The sequence below is a fragment of the Stenella coeruleoalba genome, assembly GCF_951394435.1.
Source record: "Stenella coeruleoalba genome assembly, contig: scaffold_39, whole genome shotgun sequence".
Taxonomy (NCBI): domain Eukaryota; kingdom Metazoa; phylum Chordata; class Mammalia; order Artiodactyla; family Delphinidae; genus Stenella; species Stenella coeruleoalba.
This window is the reverse complement of record NW_027646400.1, coordinates 1674695-1698379: the sequence shown is the minus strand read 5'-3', so window position 1 is coordinate 1698379 and position 23685 is coordinate 1674695. Positions and strand designations below refer to the sequence as shown.

The following is a 23685-nucleotide window of genomic DNA, read 5'->3' as shown; positions in this document are numbered from 1 at the left end:
ATATAACTCTCATTTCCCACCAGGAAGAGGAAATAACCAAAGGCTCAGCGTGTCGTGCCAGAACCAGATTAGGGCCTGAAGCCATCCTGCGGTGTTGCGGCCAGCTCAAAAGAAAGCGAGTTGAAGAAAGGAGCTCAGGGGCACTGTAATTCACAAACCTGCAGAGTTATAAATGACAGCTATCGTCCAAAAATAGACTGAAGTAAGGCTGCCAAGAGGACTTGAAAGCGGGGCAGAATTGCAGGAAACCGATTTCAGGAGGTAGACTGGAATTGCATTGAAAGCATAGGAAAAGAGGCAGAACGTCCACAATGATGCACTTGGCCAAAAAGGGCGTATGCGTTTTTTCCTGAATATATTCAGGAAAAAACGCATACGCCCTTTTTGGCCAACCAAGCAAGCTTGCAAAGGAAATCTGCACTAAAATGAAGTCTCACTTCGCCCCAGTCAAAAGGGCCATCTGAAAAAAGTGTAAAATCCAGAAAGGCAGGACAGGCCATGGAGAACTGGGAGCCTTGTTGTGCTGATGGGCGGGATGTAAATTGCCAACAGACACTCGGGAGAAGTGTATGGTGTTTCCTGAAACATCTAAAAAACAAAGCAACAGAGCCTAGAGCACTTCCACTTATGGTCCTATAGCTTAGGGAAATTAAAATCAAAAAGACACAGCCACCCCAAAGTTTAGGACGCCTATGTTTACAAGAACCTCATTTACAGTACAAGTTCAACATCGCAGAAAGTGAAAAATGGATAAAGAAGTTGTGGTATTTACTTACAAAGCAATATCACTCAGCAATGAAATCTATGTCATCAGGCCCTTAGCAGCACAATGAGTGGATTCAGGTATGATGATTCTAACTGAAATAAGTCACACAGAAAAAGAAACATCATAAGATATCAGTAATACATGGAATGTAAACTTGGCTACACAGGAACTGAATTACAGAACAGAACAGGGTCTCAAATTTAGAAAACCAACTTATGCTTGCTTAAGGGGAAAGGTGAGTTGGGGTGCTGCAAAAAACCAGAGATTGAAATGAGCACAGATAAAGTTCCTTAAGCCAAATATGGAATAGACAAGAGCTACTCCTTGCTCAACGAAATGGACTCAACACCGCATATTAAACGCCTATGAATGTACCTGACTAGTGAGTATCTTAAAACCTATGGATTGCTATGTCTCTGAAAGAGAATCAAGCATGTGTACAGGGGCATAAACGCAGCAGTGATAGGATTGGAGAGGTTCAGTGAGCAAATGAAGACCCTTTGAAGTCATATTGCATGGTACCCATTCCACGGGTTTCAACTACCCAGGTTTAAGGTATTCTTCCTTCAGCTAAAACATGCATGTGGAACCTAGAGTATGATCAACCATGTGATCGGGAGACGTGTTCAAATATGTCTCAGTTTTCGTACCCTGGTACTCGGGTGCAACATTCCAGACGCTTTACTAACACTCTCCCGACTTGGAAAGTCAGTCCCTTTAACCTCCTGTTTGGCCCAGTTTGCAATTTCTGCGGAAGATGAACAGGAATAGCGAGAACCAATGAGAGACTAGCTGGAGGTGTCTGGACTGACAAATTTAACTCTCATTTCCCACCAGGAAGAGGAATTAACCAAAGGCTTAGCATGCCGTGCCGGAACCAGATTAGGGCCTGAAGCCATCCTGCGGTGTTGCGGCAAAGTCACAAGAAAGCAAGTTGAAGAAAGGAGCTCAGGGGCACTGTAATTCACAAACCTGCAGAGTTATAAATGACAGCTATGGTCCAAAAATATACTGAAGTAAGGCTGCCAAGAGGACTTGAAAGCGGGGCAGAATTGCAGGAAACCAATTTCAGGAGGTAGACTGGAATTGCATTGAAAGCATAGGAAAAGAGGCAGAACGTCCACAATGATGCACTTGGCCAAAAAGGGCGTATGCGTTTTTTTCAGGAAAAAATGCATACGCCCTTTTTGGCCAACCAAGCAAGCTTGCAAAGGAAATCTGCACTACAATGAAGTCTCACTTCCCCCCAGTCAAAAGGGCCATCTGAAAAAAGTGTAAAATCCAGAAAGGCAGGACAGGCCATGGAGAACTGGGAGCCTTGTTATGCTGATGGGCGGGATGTAAATTGCCAACAGACACTTGGTAGAAGTGTATGGTGTTTCCTGAAACTTCTAAAAAACAAAGCAACAGACCCTAGGGCACTTCCACTTATGGTCCTATAGCTTAGGGAAATTAAAATCAAAAAGACACAGCCACCCCAAAGTTTGGGACGCCTTGGTTTACAAGAACCTCGTTTACAGTACAAGTTCAACATCGCATAAAGTGAAAAATGGATAAAGAAGTTGTGGTATTTACTTACAAAGCAATATCACTCAGCAATGAAATCTATGTCATCAGGCCCTTAAAAGCAGAGTGAGTGGATTCAGGTATGATGATTCTAACTGAAATAAGTCACACAGAAAAAGAAACATCATAACATATCACTAATACACGGAATGTAAACTTGGCTACACAGGAACTGAATTCCAAAACAGAACAGGGTCTCAAATTTAGAAAACCAACTTATGCTTGCTTAAGGGAAAGGTGAGTTGGGGTGCTGCATAAAACCAGAGATTGAAATGAGCACAGATAAAGTTCCTTAAGCCAAATATGGAATAGACAAGAGCTACTCCTTGCTCAACGAAATGGACTCAACACCCCATATTAAACGCCTAAGAATGTACCTGACTAGTAAGTATCTTAAAACCTATGGATTGCTATGTCTCCAAAAGAGAATCAAGCGTGCGTGCAGGGGCATAAACGCAGCAGTGATAGGATTGGAGAGGTTCGGTGAGCAAATGAAGACCCTGTGAAGTCATATTGCATGGTACCCATTCCACGGGTTTCAACTACCCAGGTTTAAGGTATTCTTCCTTCAGCTAAAACATGCATGTGGAACCTAGAGTATGATCAACCATGTGATCGGGAGACGTGTTCAAATATGTCTCAGTTTTCGTACCCTGGTACTCGGGTGCAACATTCCAGACGCTTTACTAACACTCTCCCGACTTGGAGAGTCAGTCCCTTTAACCTCCTGTTTGGCCCAGTTTGCAATTTCTGCGGAAGATGAACAGGAATAGTGAGAACCAATGAGAGACTAGCTGGAGGTGTCTGGACGGGCAAATTTAACTCTCATTTCCCACCAGGAAGAGGAAATAACCAAAGGCTCAGCGTGCCGTGCCAGAACCAGATTAGGGCCTGAAGCCATCCTGCGGTGTTGCGGACAGGTCACAAGAAAGCGAGTTGACGAAAAGAGCTCAGTGGCACTGTAATGCATAAACCTGCAGAGTTATAAATGACAGCTATCGTCCAAAAATATACTGAAGTAAGGCTGCCAAGAGGACTTGAAAGCGGGGCAGAATTGCAGGAAACCGATTTCAGGAGGTAGACTGGAATTGCATTTCAAGCATAGGAAAAGAGGCAGAACGTCCACAATGATGCACTTGGCCAAAAAGGGCGTATGCGTTTTTTCCTGAATATATTCAGGAAAAAACGCATACGCCCTTTTTGGCCAACCAAGCAAACTTGCAAAGGAAATCTGCACTACAATGAAGTCTCATTTCCCCCCGGTCAAAAGGGCCATCTGAAAAAAGTGTAAAATCCAGAAAGGCAGGACAGGCCATGGAGAACTGGGAGCCTTGTTATGCTGATGGGCGGTATGTAAATTGCCAACAGACACTCGGGAGAAGTGTATGGTGTTTCCTGAAACATCTAAAAAACAAAGCAACAGAGCCTAGGGCACTTCCACTTATGGTCCTATAGCTTAGGGAAATTAAAATCAAAAAGACACAGCCACCCCAAAGTATGGAACGGCTCTGTTTACAAGAACCTCATTTACAGTACAAGTTCAACATCGCAGAAAGTGAAAAATGGATAAAGAAGTTGTGGTATTTACTTACAAAGCAATATCACGCAGCAATGAAATCTATGTCATCAGGCCCTTAGCAGCACAATGAGTGGATTCAGGTATGATGATTCTAACTGAAATAAATCACACAGAAAAAGAAACATCATAAGATATCAGTAATACATGGAATGTAAACTTGGCTACACAGGAACTGAATTACAGAACAGAACAGGGTCTCAAATTTAGAAAACCAACTTATGCTTGCTTAAGGGGAAAGGTGAGTTGGGGTGCTGCATAAAACCAGAGATTGAAATGAGCACAGATAAAGTTCCTTAAGCCAAATATGGAATAGACAAGAGCTACTCCTTGCTCAACGAAATGGACTCAACACCCCATATTAAACGCCTAAGAATGTACCTGACTAGTAAGTATCTTAAAACCTATGGATTGCTATGTCTCCAAAAGAGAATCAAGCATGTGTGCCGGGGCATAAACGCAGCAGTGATAGGATTGGAGAGGTTCGGTGAGCAAATGAAGACCCTTTGAAGTCATATTGCATGGTACCCATTCCACGGGTCTCAACTCTCCAGGTTTAAGGTATTCTTCCTTCAGCTAAAACATGCATGTGGAACCCAGAGTATGATCAACCGTGTGAACGGGAGATGTGTTCAAATATGTCTCAGTTTTCCTCCCCTGGCACTCGGGTGCAACATTCCACATGCTTTACTAACACTCTCCCCACTTGGAGAGTCAGCACCTTTAACCTCCTGTTTGGCCCAGTTTGCAATTTCTGCGGAAGATGAACAGGAATAGGGAGAACCAATGAGAGACTAGCTGGAGGTGTCTGGACGGGCAAATATAACTCTCATTTCCCACCGGGAAGAGGAAATAACCAAAGGCTCAGCGTACCGTGCCGGAACCAGATTAGGGCCTGAAGCCATCCTGCGGTGTTGCGGCCAGCTCAAAAGAAAGCGAGTTGAAGAAAGGAGCTCAGGGGCACTGTAATTCACAAACCTGCAGAGTTATAAATGACAGCTATCGTCCAAAAATATACTGAAGTAAGGCTGCCAAGAGGACTTGAAAGCGGGGCAGAATTGCAGGAAACCGATTTCAGGAGGTAGACTGGAATTGCATTGAAAGCATAGGAAAAGAGGCAGAACGTCCACAATGATGCACTTGGCCAAAAAGGGCGTATGCGTTTTTTCCTGAATATATTCAGGAAAAAACGCATACGCCCTTTTTGGCCAACCAAGCAAGCTTGAAAAGGAAATCTGCACTACAATGAAGTCTCACTTCTCCCCGGTCAAAAGGGCCATCTGAAAAAAGTGTAAAATCCAGAAAGGCAGGACAGGCCATGGAGAACTGGGAGCCTTGTTATGCTGATGGGCGGGATGTAAATTGCCAACAGACACTCGGGAGAAGTGTATGGTGTTTCCTGAAACATCTAAAAAACAAAGCAACAGAGCCTAGGGCACTTCCACTTATAGTCCTATAGCTTAGGGAAATTAAAATCAAAAAGACACAGCCACCCCAATGTTTGGGACGCCTCAGTTTACAAGAACCTCGTTTACCGTACAAGTTCAATATCACAGAAATTGAAAAATGGATAAAGAACTTGTGGTACTTACGTACAATGCAGTATCACTCAGCAATGAAATCTATGTCATCAGGCCCTTAGCAGCATAATGAGTAGATTCAGGTACGATGATTCTAACTGAAATAAGTCACACAGAAAAAGAAACATCATAAGATATCAGTAATACACGGAATGTAAACTTGGCTACACAGGAACTGAATTACAGGACAGAACAGGTTCTCAAATTTAGAAAACCAACTTATGCTTTCTTAAGGGGAAAGGTGAGTTGGGGTGCTGCATAAAACCAGAGATTGAAATGAGCACAGATAAAGTTCCTTAAGCCAAATATGGAATAGACAAGAGCTACTCCTTGCTCAATGAAATGGACTCAACACCGCATATTAAACGCCTAAGAATGTACCTGACTAGTAAGTATCTTAAAACCTATGGATTGCTATGTCTCCGAAAGAGAATGAAGCATGTGTACAGGGGCATAAACGCAGCAGTGATAGGATTGGAGATGTTCGGTGAGCAAATGAAGACCCTTTGAAGTCATATTGCATTGTACCCATTCCATGGGTTTCAACTACCCAGGTTTTAGGTATTCTTCCTTCAGCTAAAACATGCATGTGGAACCCAGAGTATGATCAACCATGTGATCGGGAGACGTGTTCAAATATGTCTCAGTTTTCGTACCCTGGTACTCGGGTGCAACATTCCAGACGCTTTACTAACACTCTCCCGACTTGGAGAGTCAGTCCCTTTAACCTCCTGTTTGGCCCAGTTTGCAATTTCTGTGGAAGATGAACAGGAATAGCGAGAACCAATGAGAGACTAGCTGGAGGTGTCTGGATGGGCAAATTTAACTCTCATTTCCCACCAGGAAGAGGAATTAACCAAAGGCTCAGCGTGCCGTGCCAGAACCAGATTAGGGCCTGAAGACATCCTGCGGTGTTGCGGCCAGGTCACAAGAAAGCGAGTTGAAGAAAGGAGCTCAGGGGCACTGTAATTCACAAACCTGCAGAGTTATAAATGACAGCTATCGTCCAAAAATAGACTGAAGTAAGGCTGCCAAGAGGACTTGAAAGCGGGGCAGAATTGCAGGAAACCGATTTCAGGAGGTAGACTGGAATTGCATTGAAAGCATAGGAAAAGAGGCAGAACGTCCACAATGATGCACTTGGCCAAAAAGGGCGTATGCGTTTTTTCCTGAATATATTCAGGAAAAAACGCATACGCCCTTTTTGGCCATCCAAGCAAGCTTGCAAAGGAAATCTGCACTACAATGAAGTCTCACTTCCCCCCGGTCAAAAGGGCCATCTGAAAAAAGTGTAAAATCCAGAAAGGCAGGACAGGCCATGGAGAACTGGGAGCCTTGTTATGCTGATGGGCGGGATGTAAATTGCCAACAGACACTCGGGAGAAGTGTATGGTGTTTCCTGAAACATCTAAAAAACAAAGCAACAGAGCCTAGGGCACTTCCACTTATGGTCCTATAGCTTAGGGAAATTAAAATCAAAAAGACACAGCCACCCCAAAGTTTGGAACACCTCTGTTTACAAGAACCTCGTTTACAGTACAAGTTCAACATCGCAGAAAGTGAAAAATGGATAAAGAAGTTGTGGTATTTACTTAAAAAGCAATATCACTCAGCAATGAAATCTGTGTCATCAGGCCCTTAGCAGCACAATGAGTGGATTCAGGTATGATGATTCTAACTGAAATAAGTCACACAGAAAAAGAAACATCATAAGATATCAGTAATACACGGAATGTAAACTTGGCTACACAGGAACTGAATTACAGAACAGAACAGGGTCTCAAATTTCGAAAACCAACTTATGCTTGCTTAAGGGGAAAGGTGAGTTGGGGTGCTGCATAAAACCAGAGATTGAAATGAGCACAGATAAAGTTCCTTAAGCCAAATATGGAATAGACAAGAGCTACTCCTTGCTCAACGAAATGGACTCAACACCGCATATTAAACGCCTAAGAATGTACCTGACTAGTAAGTATCTTAAAACCTATGGATTGCTATGTCTCCGAAAGAGAATCAAGCATGTGTACAGGGGCATAAACGCAGCAGTGATAGGATTGGAGAGGTTCGGTGAGCAAATGAAGACCCTTTGAAGTCATATTGCATGGTACCCATTCCACGGGTCTCAACTCTCCAGGTTTAAGGTATTCTTCCTTCAGCTAAAACATGCATGTGGAACCCAGAGTATGATCAACCATGTGAACGGGAGACGTGTTCAAATATGTCTCAGTTTTCCTCCCCTGGTACTCGGGTGCAACATTCCAGACGCTTTACTAACACTCTCCCGACTTGGAGAGTCAGTCCCTTTAACCTCCTGTTTGGCCCAGTTTGCAATTTCTGCGGAAGATGAACAGGAATAGCGAGAACCAATGAGAGGCTAGCTGGAGGTGTCTGGACGGGCAAATTCAACTCTCATTTCCCACCAGGAAGAGGAATTAACCAAAGGCTCAGCATGCCGGGCCGGAACCAGATTAGGGCCTGAAGCCATCCTGCGGTGTTGCGGCCAGGTCACAAGAAAGCGAGTTGAAGAAAGGAGCTCAGGGGCACTGTAATTCACAAACCTGCAGAGTTATAAATGACAGCTATCGTCCAAAAATAGACTGAAGTAAGGCTGCCAAGAGGACTTGAAAGCGGGGCAGAATTGCAGGAAACCGATTTCAGGAGGTAGACTGGAATTGCATTGAAAGCATAGGAAAAGAGGCAGAACGTCCACAATGATGCACTTGGCCAAAAAGGGCGTATGCGTTTTTTCCTGAATATATTCAGGAAAAAACGCATACGCCCTTTTTGGCCAACCAAGCAAGCTTGCAAAGGAAATCTGCACTACAATGAAGTCTCACTTCCCCCCGGTCAAAAGGGCCATCTGAAAAAAGGGTAAAATCCAGAAAGGCAGGACAGGCCATTGAGAACTGGGAGCCTTGTTATGCTGATGGGCGGGATGTAAATTGCCAACAACCACTGGGGAGAAGTGTATGGTGTTTCCTGAAACATCTAAAAAACAAAGCAACAGAACCTAGGGCACTTCCACTTATGGTCCTATAGCTTAGGGAAATTAAAATCAAAAAGACACAGCCACCCCAAAATTTGGAACAGCTCTGTTTACAAGAACCTCGTTTACAGTACAAGTTCAACATCGCAGAAAGTGAAAAATGGATAAAGAAGTTGTGGTATTTACTTACAAAGCAATATCACTCAGCAATGAAATCTGTGTCACAAGGCCCTTAGCAGCACAATGAGTGGATTCAGGTATGATGATTCTAACTGAAATAAGTCACACAGAAAAAGAAACATCATAAGATATCAGTAATACACGGAATGTAAACTTGGCTACACAGGAACTGAATTACAGAACAGAACAGGGTCTCAAATTTAGAAAACCAACTTATGCTTGCTTAAGGGGAAAGGTGAGTTGGGGTGCTGCATAAAACCAGAGATTGAAATGAGCACAGATAAAGTTCCTTAAGCCAAATATGGAATAGACAAGAGCTACTCCTTGCTCAACGAAATGGACTCAAAACCCCATATTAAACGCCTAAGAATGTACCTGACTAGTAAGTATCTTAAAACCTATGGATTGCTATGTCTCCAAAAGAGAATCAAGCGTGTGTACAGGGGCATAAACGCAGCAGTGATAGGATTGGAGAGGTTCGGTGAGCAAATGAAGACCCTTTGAAGTCATATTGCATGGTACCCATTACACGGGTCTCAACTCTCCAGGTTTAAGGTATTCTTCCTTCAGCTAAAACATGCATGTGGAACCCAGAGTATGATCAACCATGTGAACGGGAGACGTGTTCAAATATGTCTCAGTTTTCCTCCCCTGGTACTCGGGTGCAACATTCCAGACGCTTTACTAACACTCTCCCGACTTGGAGAGTCAGTCCCTTTAACCTCCTGTTTGGCCCAGTTTGCAATTTCTGCGGAAGATGAACAGGAATAGCGAGAACCAATGAGAGGCTAGCTGGAGGTGTCTGGACGGGCAAATTCAACTCTCATTTCCCACCAGGAAGAGGAATTAACCAAAGGCTCAGCATGCCGGGCCGGAACCAGATTAGGGCCTGAAGCCATCCTGCGGTGTTGCGGCCAGGTCACAAGAAAGCGAGTTGAAGAAAGGAGCTCAGGGGCACTGTAATTCACAAACCTGCAGAGTTATAAATGACAGCTATCGTCCAAAAATAGACTGAAGTAAGGCTGCCAAGAGGACTTGAAAGCGGGGCAGAATTGCAGGAAACCGATTTCAGGAGGTAGACTGGAATTGCATTGAAAGCATAGGAAAAGAGGCAGAACGTCCACAATGATGCACTTGGCCAAAAAGGGCGTATGCGTTTTTTCCTGAATATATTCAGGAAAAAACGCATACGCCCTTTTTGGCCAACCAAGCAAGCTTGCAAAGGAAATCTGCACTACAATGAAGTCTCACTTCCCCCCGGTCAAAAGGGCCATCTGAAAAAAGGGTAAAATCCAGAAAGGCAGGACAGGCCATGGAGAACTGGGAGCCTTGTTATGCTGATGGGCAGGATGTAAATTGCCAAGAACCACTTGGGAGAAGTGTATGGTGTTTCCTGAAACAACTAAAAAACAAAGCAACAGAACCTAGGGCACTTCCACTTATGGTCCTATAGCTTAGGGAAATTAAAATGAAAAAGACACAGCCACCCCAAAGTTTGGAACGGCTCTGTTTACAAGAACCTCGTTTACAGTACAAGTTCAACATCACAGAAAGTGAAAAATGGATAAAGAAGTTGTGGTATTTACTTACAAAGCAATATCACTCAGCAATGAAATCTCTGTCATCAGGCCCTTAGCAGCACAATGAGTGGATTCAGGTATGATGATTCTAACTGAAATAAGTCACACAGAAAAAGAAACATCATAAGATATCACTAATACACGGAATGTAAACTTGGCTACACAGGAACTGCATTCCAAAACAGAACAGGGTCTCAAATTTAGAAAACCAACTTATGCTTGCTTAAGGGGAAAGGTGAGTTGGGGTGCTGCATAAAACCAGAGATTGAAATGAGCACAGATAAAGTTCCTTAAGACAAATATGGAATAGACAAGAGCTACTCCTTGCTCAACGAAATGGACTCAAAACCCCATATTAAACGCCTAAGAATGTACCTGACTAGTAAGTATCTTAAAACCTATGGATTGCTATGTCTCCAAAAGAGAAGCAAGCGTGTGTACAGGGGCATAAACGCAGCAGTGATAGGATTGGAGAGGTTCGGTGAGCAAATGAAGACCCTTTGAAGTCATATTGCATGGTACCCATTACACGGGTCTCAACTCTCCAGGTTTAAGGTATTCTTCCTTCAGCTAAAACATGCATGTGGAACCCAGAGTATGATCAACCATGTGAATGGGAGACGTGTTCAAATATGTCTCAGTTTTCCTCCCCTGGTACTCGGGTGCAACATTCCAGACGCTTTACTAACACTCTCCCCACTTGGAGAGTCAGCGCCTTTAACCTCCTTTTTGGCACAGTTTCCAATTTCTGCGGAAGATGAACAGGAATAGCGAGAACCAATGAGAGGCTAGCTGGAGATGTCTGGACGGGCAAATTTATCTCTCATTTCCCACCAGGAAGAGGAAATAACCAAAGGCTCAGCGTGCCATACCGGAACCAGATTAGGGCCTGAAGCCATCCTGCGGTGCTGCGGCCAGCTCAAAAGAAAGCGAGTTGAAGAAAGGAGCTCAGGGGCACTGTAATTCACAAACCTGCAGAGTTATAAATGACAGCTATCGTCCAAAAATATACTGAAGTAAGGCTGCCAAGAGGACTTGAAAGCGGGGCAGAATTGCAGGAAACCGATTTCAGGAGGTAGACTGGAATTGCATTGAAAGCATAGGAAAAGAGGCAGAACGTCCACAATGATGCACTTGGCCAAAAAGGGCGTATGCGTTTTTTCCTGAATATATTCAGGAAAAAACGCATACGCCCTTTTTGGCCAACCAAGCAAGCTTGCAAAGGAAATCTGCACTACAATGAAGTCTCACTTTCCCCCGGTCAAAAGGGCCATCTGATAAAAGTGTAAAATCCAGAAAGGCAGGACAGGCCATGGAGAACTGGGAGCCTTGTTATGCTGATGGGCGGGATGTAAATTGCCAACAACCACTTGGGAGAAGTGTATGGTGTTTCCTGAAACATCTAAAAAACAAAGCAACAGAACCTAGGGCACTTCCACTTATGGTCCTATAGCTTAGGGAAATTAAAATGAAAAAGACACAGCCACCACAAAGTTTGGAACGGCTCTGTTTACAAGAACCTCGTTTACAGTACAAGTTCAACATCGCAGAAAGTGAAAAATGGATAAAGAAGTTGTGGTACTTACGTACAATGCAGTATCACTCAGCAATGAAATCTATGTCATCAGGCCCATAGCAGCATAATGAGTGGATTCAGGTACGATGATTCTAACTGAAATAAGTCACACAGAAAAAGAAACATCATAAGATATCACTAATACACGGAATGTAAACTTGGCTACACAGGAACTGCATTCCAAAACAGAACAGGGTCTCAAATTTAGAAAACCAACTTATGCTTGCTTAAGGGTAAAGGTGAGTTGGGGTGCTGCATAAAACCAGAGATTGAAATGAGCACAGATAAAGTTCCTTAAGCCAAATATGGAATAGACAAGAGCTACTCCTTGCTCAACGAAATGGACTCAACACCGCATATTAAACGCCTAAGAATGTACCTGACTAGTAAGTATCTTAAAACCTATGGATTGCTATGTCTCCATAAGAGAATCAAGCGTGTGTACAGGGACATAAACGCAGCAGTGATAGGATTGGAGAGGTTCGGTGAGCAAATGAAGACCCTTTGAAGTCATATTGCATGGTACCCATTCCACGGGTTTCAAATACCCAGGTTTAAGGTATTCTTCCTTCAGCTAAAACATGCATGTGGAACCTAGAGTATGATCAACCATGTGATCGGGAGACGTGTTCAAATATGTCTCAGTTTTCGTACCCTGGTACTCGGGTGCAACATTCCAGATGCTTTACTAACACTCTCCCGACTTGGAGAGTCAGTCCCTTTAACCTCCTGTTTGGTCCAGTTTGCAATTTCTGCGGAAGATGAACAGGAATAGCGAGAACCAATGAGAGGCTAGCTGGAGGTGTCTGGACGGGCAAATTCAACTCTCATTTCCCACCAGGAAGAGGAAATAACCAAAGGCTCAGCGTGCCGTGCCGGAACCAGATTAGGGCCTGAAGCCATCCTGCGGTGTTGCGGCCAGGTCACAAGAAAGCGAGTTGAAGAAAGGAGCTCAGGGGCACTGTAATTCACAAACCTGCAGAGTTATAAATGACAGCTATCATCCAAAAATAGACTGAAGTAAGGCTGCCAAGAGGACTTGAAAGCGGGGCAGAATTGCAGGAAACCGATTTCAGGAGGTAGACTGCAATTGCATCGAAAGCATAGGAAAAGAGGCAGAACGTCCACAATGATGCACTTGGCCAAAAAGGGCGTATGCGTTTTTTCCTGAATATATTCAGGAAAAAACGCATACGCCCTTTTTGGCCAACCAAGCAAGCTTGCAAAGGAAATCTGCACTACAATGAAGTCTCACTTCCCCCCGGTCAAAAGGGTCATCTGAAAAAAGGGTAAAATCCAGAAAGGCAGGACAGGCCATGGAGAACTGGGAGCCTTGTTATGATGATGGGCGGGATGTAAATTGCCAACAAACACTCAGGAGAAGTGTATGGTGTTTCCTGAAACATCTAAAAAACAAAGCAACAGAGCCTAGGGCACTTCCACTTATGGTCCTATAGCTTAGGGAATTTAAAATCAAAAAGACACAGCCACCCCAAAGTTTGGAACGGCTCTGTTTACAAGAACCTCGTTTACAGTACAAGTTCAACATCGCAGAAAGTGAAAAATGGATAAAAAAGTTGTGGTATTTACTTACAAAGCAATATCACTCAGCAATGAAATCTGTGTCATCAGGCCCTTAGCAGCACAATGAGTGGATTCAGGTATGATGATTCTAACTGAAATAAGTCACACAGAAAAAGAAACATCATAAGATATCAGTAATACACGGAATGGAAACTTGGCTACACAGGAACTGAATTACAGAACAGAACAGGGTCTCAAATTTAGAAAACCAATTTATGCTTGCTTAAGGGGAAAGGTGAGTTGGGGTGCTGCATAAAACCAGAGATTGAAATGAGCACAGATAAAGTTCCTTAAGCCAAATATGGAATAGACAAGAGCTACTCCTTGCTCAACGAAATGGACTCAACACCGCATATTAAACGCCTAAGAATGTACCTGACTAGTAAGTATCTTAAAACCTATGGATTGCTATGTCTCCGAAAGAGAATCAAGCATGTGTACAGGGGCATAAACGCAGCAGTGATAGGATTGGAGAGGTTCGGTGAGCAAATGAAGACCCTTTGAAGTCATATTGCATGGTACCCATTCCACGGGTTTCAAATACCCAGGTTTAAGGTATTCTTCCTTCAGCTAAAAGATGCATGTGGAACCCAAGTATGATCAACCATGTGAACGGGAGACGTGTTCAAATATGTCTCAGTTTTCCTCCCCTGGTACTCGAGTGCAACATTCCACACGCTTTACTAACACTCTCCCCACTTGGAGAGTCAGTGCCTTTACCCTCCTGTTTGGCCCAGTTTGCAATTTCTGCGGAAGATGAACAGGAATAGCGAGAACCAATGAGAGACTAGCTGGAGGTGTCTGGATGGGCAAATTTAACTCTCATTTCCCACCAGGAAGAGGAAATAACCAAAGGCTCAGCATGCCGTGCCGGAACCAGATTAGGGCCTGAAGCCATCCTGCGGTGTTGCGGCCAGCTCAAAAGAAAGCGAGTTGAAGAAAGGAGCTCAGGGGCACTGTAATTCACAAACCTGCAGAGTTATAAATGACAGCTATCGTCCAAAAATAGACTGAAGTAAGGCTGCCAAGAGGACTTGAAAGCGGGGCAGAATTGCAGGAAACCGATTTCAGGAGGTAGACTGGAATTGCATTGAAAGCATAGGAAAAGAGGCAGAACGTCCACAATGATGCACTTGGCCAAAAAGGGCGTATGCATTTTTTCCTGAATATATTCAGGAAAAAACGCATACGCCCTTTTTGGCCAACCAGGCAAGCTTGCAAAGGAAATCTGCACTACAATGAAGTCTCACTTCCCCCCGGTCAAAAGGGCCATCTGAAAAAAGTGTAAAATCCAGAAAGGCAGGACAGGCCATGGAGAACTGGGAGCCTTGTTATGCTGATGGGCGGGATGTAAATTGCCAACAGACACTGGGGAGAAGTGTATGGTGTTTCCTGAAACATCTAAAAAACAAAGCAACAGAGCCTAGGGCACTTCCACTTATGGTCCTATAGCTTAGGGAAATTAAAATCAAAAAGACACAGCCACCCCAAAGTTTGGAACGGCTCTGTTTACAAGAACCTCGTTTACAGTACAAGTTCAACATCGCAGAAAGTGAAAAATGGATAAAGAAGTTGTGGTACTTACGTACAATGCAGTATCACTCAGCAATGAAATCTATGTCATCAGGCCCGTAGCAGCATAATGAGTGGATTCAGGTACGATGATTCTAACTGAAATAAGTCACACAGAAAAAGAAACATCATAAGATATCACTAATACACGGAATGTAAACTTGGCTACACAGGAACTGCATTCCAAAACAGAACAGGGTCTCAAATTTAGAAAACCAACTTATGCTTGCTTAAGGTGAAAGGTGAGTTGGGGTGCTGCATAAAACCAGAGATTGAAATGAGCACAGAAAAAGTTCCTTAAGCCAAATATGGAATAGACAAGAGCTACTCCTTGCTCAACGAAATGGACACAAAACCCCATATTAAACGCCTAAGAATGCACCTGACTAGTAAGTATCTTAAAACCTATGGATTGCTATGTCTCCGAAAGAGAATCAAGCATGTGTACAGGGGCATAAACGCAGCAGTGATAGGATTGGAGAGGTTCGGTGAGCAAATGAAGACCCTTTGAAGTCATATTGCATGGTACCCATTACACGGGTTTCAACTACCCAGGTTTTAGGTATTCTTCCTTCAGCTAAAACATGCATGTGGAACCTAGAGTATGATCAACCATGTGATCGGGAGCGTGTTCAAATATGTCTCAGTTTTCGTACCCTGGTACTCGGGTGCAACATTCCAGACGCTTTACTAACACTCTCCCCACTTGGAGAGTCAGCGCCTTTAACCTCCTGTTTGGCACAGTTTGCAATTTCTGCGGAAGATGAACAGGAATAGCGAGAACCAATGAGAGGCTAGCTGGAGGTGTCTGGACGGGCAAATTTAACTCTCATTTCCCACCAGGAAGAGGAAATAACCAAAGGCTCAGAGTGCCGTACCGGAACCAGATTAGGGCCTGAAGCCATCCTGCGGTGTTGCGGCCAGCTCAAAATAAAGCAACTTGAAGAAAGGAGCTCAGGGGCACTGTAATTCACAAACCTGCAGAGTTATAAATGACAGCTATCGTCCAAAAATAGACTGAAGTAAGGCAGCCAAGAGGACTTGAAAGCGGAGCAGAATTGCAGGAAACCGATTTCAGGAGGTAGACTGGAATTGCATTGAAAGCATAGGAAAAGAGGCAGAACGTCCACAATGATGCACTTGGCCAAAAAGGGCGTATGCGTTTTTTCCTGAATATATTCAGGAAAAAACGCATATGCCCTTTTTGGCCAACCAAGCAAGCTTGCAAAGGAAATCTGCACTACAATGAAGTCTCACTTCCCCCCGGTCAAAAGGGCCATCTGAAAAAAGTGTAAAATCCAGAAAGGCAGGACAGGCCATGGAGATCTGGCAGCCTTGTTATGCTGATGGGCGGGATGTAAATTGCCAACAGACACTTGGGAGAAGTGTATGGTGTTTCCTGAAACATCTAAAAAACAAAGCAACAGAACCTAGGGCACTTCCACTTATGGTCCTATAGCTTAGGGAAATTAAAATGAAAAAGACACAGCCACCCCAAAGTTTGGAACGGCTCTGTTTACAAGAACCTCTTTACAGTACAAGTTCAACATCGCAGAAAGTGAAAAATGGATAAAGAAGTTGTGGTATTTACTTACAAAGCAATATCACTCAGCAATGAAATCTGTGTCATCAGGCCCTTAGCAGCACAATGAGTGGATTCAGGTATGATGATTCTAACTGAAATAAGTCACACAGAAAAAGAAACATCATAAGATATCAGTAATACACGGAATGGAAACTTGGCTACACAGGAACTGAATTACAGAACAGAACAGGTTCTCAAATTTAGAAAACCAACTTATGCTTGCTTAAGGGTAAAGGTGAGTTGGGGTGCTGCATAAAACCAGAGATTGAAATGAGCACAGATAAAGTTCCTTAAGCCAAATATGGAATAGACAAGAGCTACTCCTTGCTCAACGAAATGGACTCAACACCCCATATTAAACGCCTAAGAATGTACCTGACTAGTAAGTAACTTAAAACCTATGGATTGCTATGTCTCCGAAAGAGAATCAAGCATGTGTACAGCGGCATAAACGCAGCAGTGATAGGATTGGAGAGGTTCGTGAGCAAATGAAGACCCTTTGAAGTCATATTGCATGGTACCCATTCCACGGGTTTCAACTACCCAGGTTTAAGGTATTCTTCCTTCAGCTAAAACATGCATGTGGAACCTAGAGTATGATCAACCATGTGATCGGGAGACGTGTTCAAATATGTCTCAGTTTTCGTAGGCTGGTACTCGGGTGCAACATTCCAGACACTTTACTAACACTCTCCCCACTTGGAGAGTCAGCACCTTTAACCTCCTGTTTGGCCCAGTTTGCAATTTCTGTGGAAGATGAACAGGAATAGCGAGAACCATTGAAAGACTAGCTGGAGGTGTCTGGATGGGCAAATTTAACTCTCATTTCCCACCAGGAAGAGGAATTAACCAAAGGCTCAGCGTGCCATGCCGGAACCACATTAGGGCCTGAAGACATCCTGCGGTGTTGCAGCCAGGTCACAAGAAAGCGAGTTGAAGAAAGGAGCTCAGGGGCACTGTAATTCACAAACCGAAGAGTTATAAATGACAGCTATAGTCCAAAAATAGACTGAAATAAGGCTGCCAAGAGGACTTGAAAGCGGGGCAGAATTGCAGGAAACCGATTTCAGGAGGTAGACTGGAATTGCATTTCAAGCATAGGAAAAGAGGCAGAACGTCCACAGTGATGCACTTGGCCAAAAAGGGCGTATGCATTTTTTCCTGAATATATTCAGGAAAAAACGCATACGCCCTTTTTGGCCAACCAAGCAAGCTTGCAAAGGAAATCTGCACTACAATGAAGTCTCACTTCCCCCCGGTCAAAAGGGCCATCTGAAAAAAGTGTAAAATCCAGAAAGGCAGGACAGGACATGGAGAACTGGGAGCCTTGTTATGCTGATGGGCGGGATGTAAATTGCCAACAGCCACTCCGGAGAAGTGTATGGTGTTTCCTGAAACATCTAAAAAACAAAGCAACAGAGCCTAGTGCACTTCCACTTATGGTCCTATAGCTTAGGGAAATTAAAATCAAAAAGACACAGCCACCCCAAAGTTTGGGACGGCTCTGTTTACAAGAACCTCGTTTACTGTACAAGTTCAATATCACAGAAAGTGAAAAATGGATAAAGAAGTTGTGGTACTCATGTACAAAGCAATAACACTCAGCAATGAAATCTATGTCACCAGGCCCGTAGCAGCATAATGAGTGTATTCGGGTATGGTGATTCTAACTGAAATAAGTCACACAGAAAAAGAAACATCAAAAAATATCACTAATACATGGAATTTAAACTTGGCTACAGAGGAACTGAATTACAAAACAGAACAGGGTCTCAAATTTAGAAAACCAACTTATGCTTGCTTAAGTGGAAAGGTGAGTTGGGGTGCTGCATAAAACCAGAGACTGAAATGAGCACAGATAAAGTTCCTTAAGCCAAATATGGAATAGACAAGAGCTACTCCTTGCTCAACGAAATGGACTCCACACCCCATATTAAACGCCTAAGAATATACCAGACTAGTAAGTATCTTAAAACCTATGGATTGCTATGTCTCCAAAAGAGAATCAAGCGTGTGTACAAGGGTCATTAACGCAGCAGTGATAGGATTGGAGAGATTCGGCGAGCAAATGAAGACCCTTTGAAGTCATATTGCACGGTACCCATTCCACGGGTCTTAACTCTCCAGGTTTAAGGTATTCTTCCTTCAGCTAAAACATGCATGTGGAACCCAAGTATGATCAACCATGTGAACGGGAGACGTGTTCAAATATGTCTCAGTTTTCCTCCCCTGGTACTCGCGTGCAACATTCCAGACTCTTCACTAACACTCTCCCCAATTGGAGAGTCAGCGCCTTTAACCTCCTGTTTGGCACAGTTTGCAATTTCTGTGGAAGATGAACAGGAATAGCGAGAACCAATGAGAGGCTAGCTGGAGGTGTCTGGACGGACAATTTAACTCTCATTTCCCACCAGGAAGAGGAAATAACCAAAGGCTCAGTGTGCCGTACCGGAACCAGATTAGGGCCTGAAGCCATCCTGCGGTGTTGCGGCCAGCTCAAAAGAAAGCGAGTTGAAGAAAGGAGCTCAGGGGCACTGTAATTCACAAACCTGCAGAGTTATAAATGACAGCTATCGTCCGAAAATAGACTGAAGTAAGGCTGCCAAGAGGACTTGAAAGCGGGGCAGAATTGCAGGAAACCGATTTCAGGAGGTAGACTGGAATTGCATTGAAAGCATAGGAAAAGAGGCAGAACGTCCACAATGATGCACTTGGCCAAAAAGGGCGTATGCGTTTTTTCCTGAATATATTCAGGAAAAAACGCATACGCCCTTTTTGGCCAACCAAGCAAACTTGCAAAGGAAATCTGCACTACAATGAAGTCTCACTTCCCCCCGGTCAAAAGGGCCATCTGAAAAAAGTGTAAAATCCAGAAAGGCAACAGGCCATTGAGAACTGGGAGCCTTGTTATGCTGATGGGCGGGAGGTAAATTGCCAACAGACACTCGGGTGAAGTGTATGGTGTTTCCTGAAACATCTAAAAAACAAAGCAACAGAGCCTAGGGCACTTCCACTTATGGTCCTATAGCTTAGGGAAATTAATATCAAAAAGACACAGCAACCCCAAAATTTGGGACGGCTTTTTTACAGGAATCTCTTCTACGGCACAAGTTAAATATCCCAGAGAGCAAATAATGGATAAAGAAGTTGCGGTACTTCTGTACAACAGAATACCACTCAGCAATGAAATCTATGTCACCAGGCCCGTACCAGCATAATGAGTGGATTGAGGCACGATGATTCTAAGTGAAATAAGTCACACAGAAAAAGAAACATCATAAGGTATCACTAATACACGGAATGTGAACTTGGCTACACATGAACTGAATTACAAAACAGAACAGGGTCTCAAGTTTAGAAAACCAACTTATGCCTGCTTAAGGGGGAAGGTGTGTTGGGGTGCTGCATAAAAGCAGAGTTTGAAATTAGCACAGATACCGTTCCATAAGCCAAATATGTAATAGACAAGAGCTACCCCTTGCTCAACGAAATGGATTCAACAATGAGGTATCACCTCACACCTGGTAGAATAGGCATCATTGAAAATCTACAAACAAATAATGCTGGAAAGGGTGTGGAGAAAAGGAACCCTCTTCCACTATTGTTGGGAATATAAATTGATACAGTCATTATGGAGAACAATATGGAATTTCTTAAGAAACTAACAATAGAATTACCATATGATACAGCAATCCCAGTACTGGACATATACCCAGACAAAACCATAAATCAAAAAGAGTCATTCACCGCAATGTTCAATGCATCACTATTTACAATATCGAGGTAATGGAAGCAACCTAAATGCCCAGAGACAGACGAATGCATAAAGCTGTGGTACATATATAAAATGGAATATTACTCAGCCATGAAAAGGAATGAAATTGGGTCATTTGTAGAGACGTCGATGGATCTAGAGACTGTCATACAGAGTGAAGTAAGTCAGAAAGAGAAAAACAAATCTTGTATATTCATGCATATATGTGGAACCTAGAAAAACTGTACAGATTAACCATTTTGCAAGGCATAAATAGAGCAACAGATGTAGACAACAAACGTATGGACAACAAGGGGGGAAGCTGTTGGGGGAGTGGTGGTGGGAGGAGTTGAGAGACTGGGATTGGCATGTATACATTTATATGTATAAAATAGATAACCAATAAGAACCTGCTGTATAAAAATATAAAATAAAATTCAAAATTAAAAAGAAATAAAATTTAAAAAATAAAACAGAAAAAACAATTATTCCCTGCACATACATGTATTTATATGAATAAATTATTTCCATGCTTATATCTGTAAATACAAAAAAGAGGAATAAAATCTACCTTGAACCAAAAACGAAAAAGAGAAAAAAAACACAGAACCCACCAGTTCCACAGAGGAAAACCGTATCAGGGCACTTGCTCCAGTTGTAAACAATTCTGAAGTTGGTCAGTGGTGGGGAATCGTCTCCCATTCAGCCAGCAGCCCCCACGCAACAAGCGTCCTCATTGCAAAGCTGGGGCACCGTGCCGAGGCATCTGTGAGTAAACGTGAGCTGAGCCCCAGGCCAGTTGCTGCTGAACTATTCCCACCCGTCCCAGGTAAAACACCTGAATATATACAAGGACTTGAAAGCCTAGAGGAAGGGCCATAGAGCCACACGAGTGACAGCATGCCGGCCGACTTGGTGCCTGCAGGCCAGCCAGGATGGTCCTGGCCCTGGGTGCTCTTCTGGAAGATTTCCATTTCCCTGCCTGAGATACCCGTCCTGTCCCTGCCCCCACTGCTTTTTTCCTTCCTCACCTCTGCCCAGGGAGAAATTCCAGCAGCAGGTATGGGTGACACATCCTCTTCCTTAGCAGGTGGCAGCCTGGCAACTGCTGCAGAAAGTCCAGCAGAGCCCCACTCACACTGGGCCACCCACAAAGCCATGGCCTCTCACTCCCTCCCACCAGCCCAGCCCCGAGACTGCTGACAGGGCAGAGAAAATGGCGTCAGGCACGGCTGCAGGGGCTCTTGCTGCCTGGAGTGGTATTTATATTGATCTCAACCCAGGCACACCTGGGGAGGGCTGGCCGGCACGGTAAGGCTGCCCAGGTCAGCCAATCATCACCCCTCAGGGGCTCACAGTTGCAGAAAATGGAACTTGCTGAACCGGCCAGGTCCAAGGAACAGGTGTGGGCTCCTGAGAGTCAGGATAGACAAGGGGCTGCAGCTTTGGCTTGTTTTCTAATCATTTTATCTGGCCCATGAGTGGGAGACAACTTCAAGAAAACACTCTCCTAATGAGAGGAACCCAGGAGTCAGGCAGAGGAGGGGTGGGTGGTGGTTGGAGACAGAGGCCTGGTGCCCCGGGTGCAGTGGAAGTCTCTGGAAGACCAGGTGGAGGGAGGCCTCACGGAGTGATGCCCAGGGTCACAGACCTGTCGCAGCTGCTGTTTGTTAGTTCAAGTCCTGCTCTGAGGTGCTCTGTGTCAGCTCTGAGCGACAGGTGAGCTGGGGGTGCTCTGCAATGAGGGCTATGTGCACGGTTCCTGTGTGCCCAGCCCTGCCACGGTACCTGCAAGGGTAGCTCTGTATCCTGGGAGGGGCCTGACCACGAGAGCCCCGTGGGCTGGGGTGGGGGTGGGGTACCTGCCCAGGTGAGCTCCATATTCTGGGATTGGTCTGACCACGAGAGCCCCATGGGCCGCTGGGGACCTGGTAAAGGATGTCAGGACAGTCAGTGAAGCCACCGAGGATATACCTCCAGTTGCTCCTAATTCCTACACCCTGCTGGTCATTCTACCAACCACCAGGACATGGTATTCTGTATTAGTCTTCAATGATGCCTTCTTTTGTATTCCATTAGTCCCAGAGTCACAAGAAATTTTGGCTTGTGAGTGGCAGGACTCAACATACAACTAAAACAATACTTCCGGGCCGTCTGGCCCCAAGGGTGCAAAAATTCCCACACCATCTTTGGGGAAAGCTTAGCTAAAGACCTAAAAGTTCTACCTCTGGAAAAGGAAACCCTCCTTCAATATGCAGACGACATTCTGATCACCAGCCCTACTAAGGAGGCCTCTGAACTACCAAGCCAATAAAGGATAGAAGTTGTCCAAGAAAAAGCTCAAATATCACAGACTGCGGTGACCTGCCTGGGCTTCATTCTCACAGAAGGTCAGAGAAGCCCATCCCAGGAAAGGGAAGAAACCATTTTCAGCCTTACCCCTTTCTAAAACTAGAAGACAGCTTAGGGGTTCCTGGGGAGGCCAGGGTTTGCTGCTTCTGGATCCCTAGCTACAGTCTACTAGCTGGGCCTCTATATGAAACACTGAAAGGAAAAGATGATGATCCGTTTGAATAGAATCCAGAAGTGGCCTTTCAAGAATGGAAAGAGCAGTCAATTCAGACCCTTGCCCTGGAACTCCCTAATTTAGCTAAACTCTTTGACCTTTACATTCCTGGTGAAAGGTGAATCGCCATTGGAGAATTAGTGCAAAAACTGGGACCACTTGAAATGGAACAATGCAAGAATGCCATCCAGGTAGGATAAACTACGGTCACTAAGGGGCTTGGCCCACTGCCACATCTGGCCAAGATACTGGCGGTATCTAAAAACCTGGAAATCAGCAGCCCAAAAGGCCACCTCCCTCCTAAGGGAAAAGGACCCCACGTGGTGATCCTAACCACCAACCATGCCCTGAAGTTGCAGGGTTCGCTCCGTGGGCACACCGACCTCGAGTGAGGAGGCCCTCCAACTCCAACATCCAGAGAGATAACCGGGGGCAACAGGGCACCATGACGACTCGTGTGAACATCACTTGACCTGGAGTTTCTCTCATAAAACAACAAGAGTGTGTCCCAAAAGAGTAGACTACTGCTTGCAGGACTTACTGCACCCAGAGGGGAGCTAATAATCTTGGCGGGGGAACAGTATACCACACTGTCACCATAGAAAAGCCTACAGACACCGTGATGATGGTGGCCAATAAGACCGGCTGGACTCCTGTTTACTTCAAAAGGCTGTTGACTCAGTAGCCATCATGGTCCTTGATCACCACTGACCCTGGACTGTCTGGGAGTTGAGCGGGCAGTGCTCTGACACCTGGTGCTGTTTGTACGTTAATTCAGGGGCCTAACTGAAGAAAGCGCAGACTACTGGTCAGA

At 44.4% G+C, this 23685-nt stretch overlaps 1 long non-coding RNA gene across 50 annotated transcripts in view; it reads right to left on the bottom strand.

Annotated features, from left to right (window-relative positions):
• LOC307181137 overlaps positions 1–23685 on the bottom strand; it is a 3028377-nt gene that overhangs the window by 1474617 nt on the left and 1530075 nt on the right. For 48 of the 50 annotated variants that reach the window (XR_013825945.1, XR_013825946.1, XR_013825971.1 and 45 more), the window contains one exon: positions 7081–7166. This is a non-coding gene — a long non-coding RNA (uncharacterized lncRNA). Of the gene's footprint in view, positions 1–7080; positions 7167–8664; positions 8747–10244; positions 10327–23685 lie in introns of all 50 variants that reach the window. The other 2 variants (XR_013825950.1, XR_013825951.1) reach the window with 2 other exon arrangements.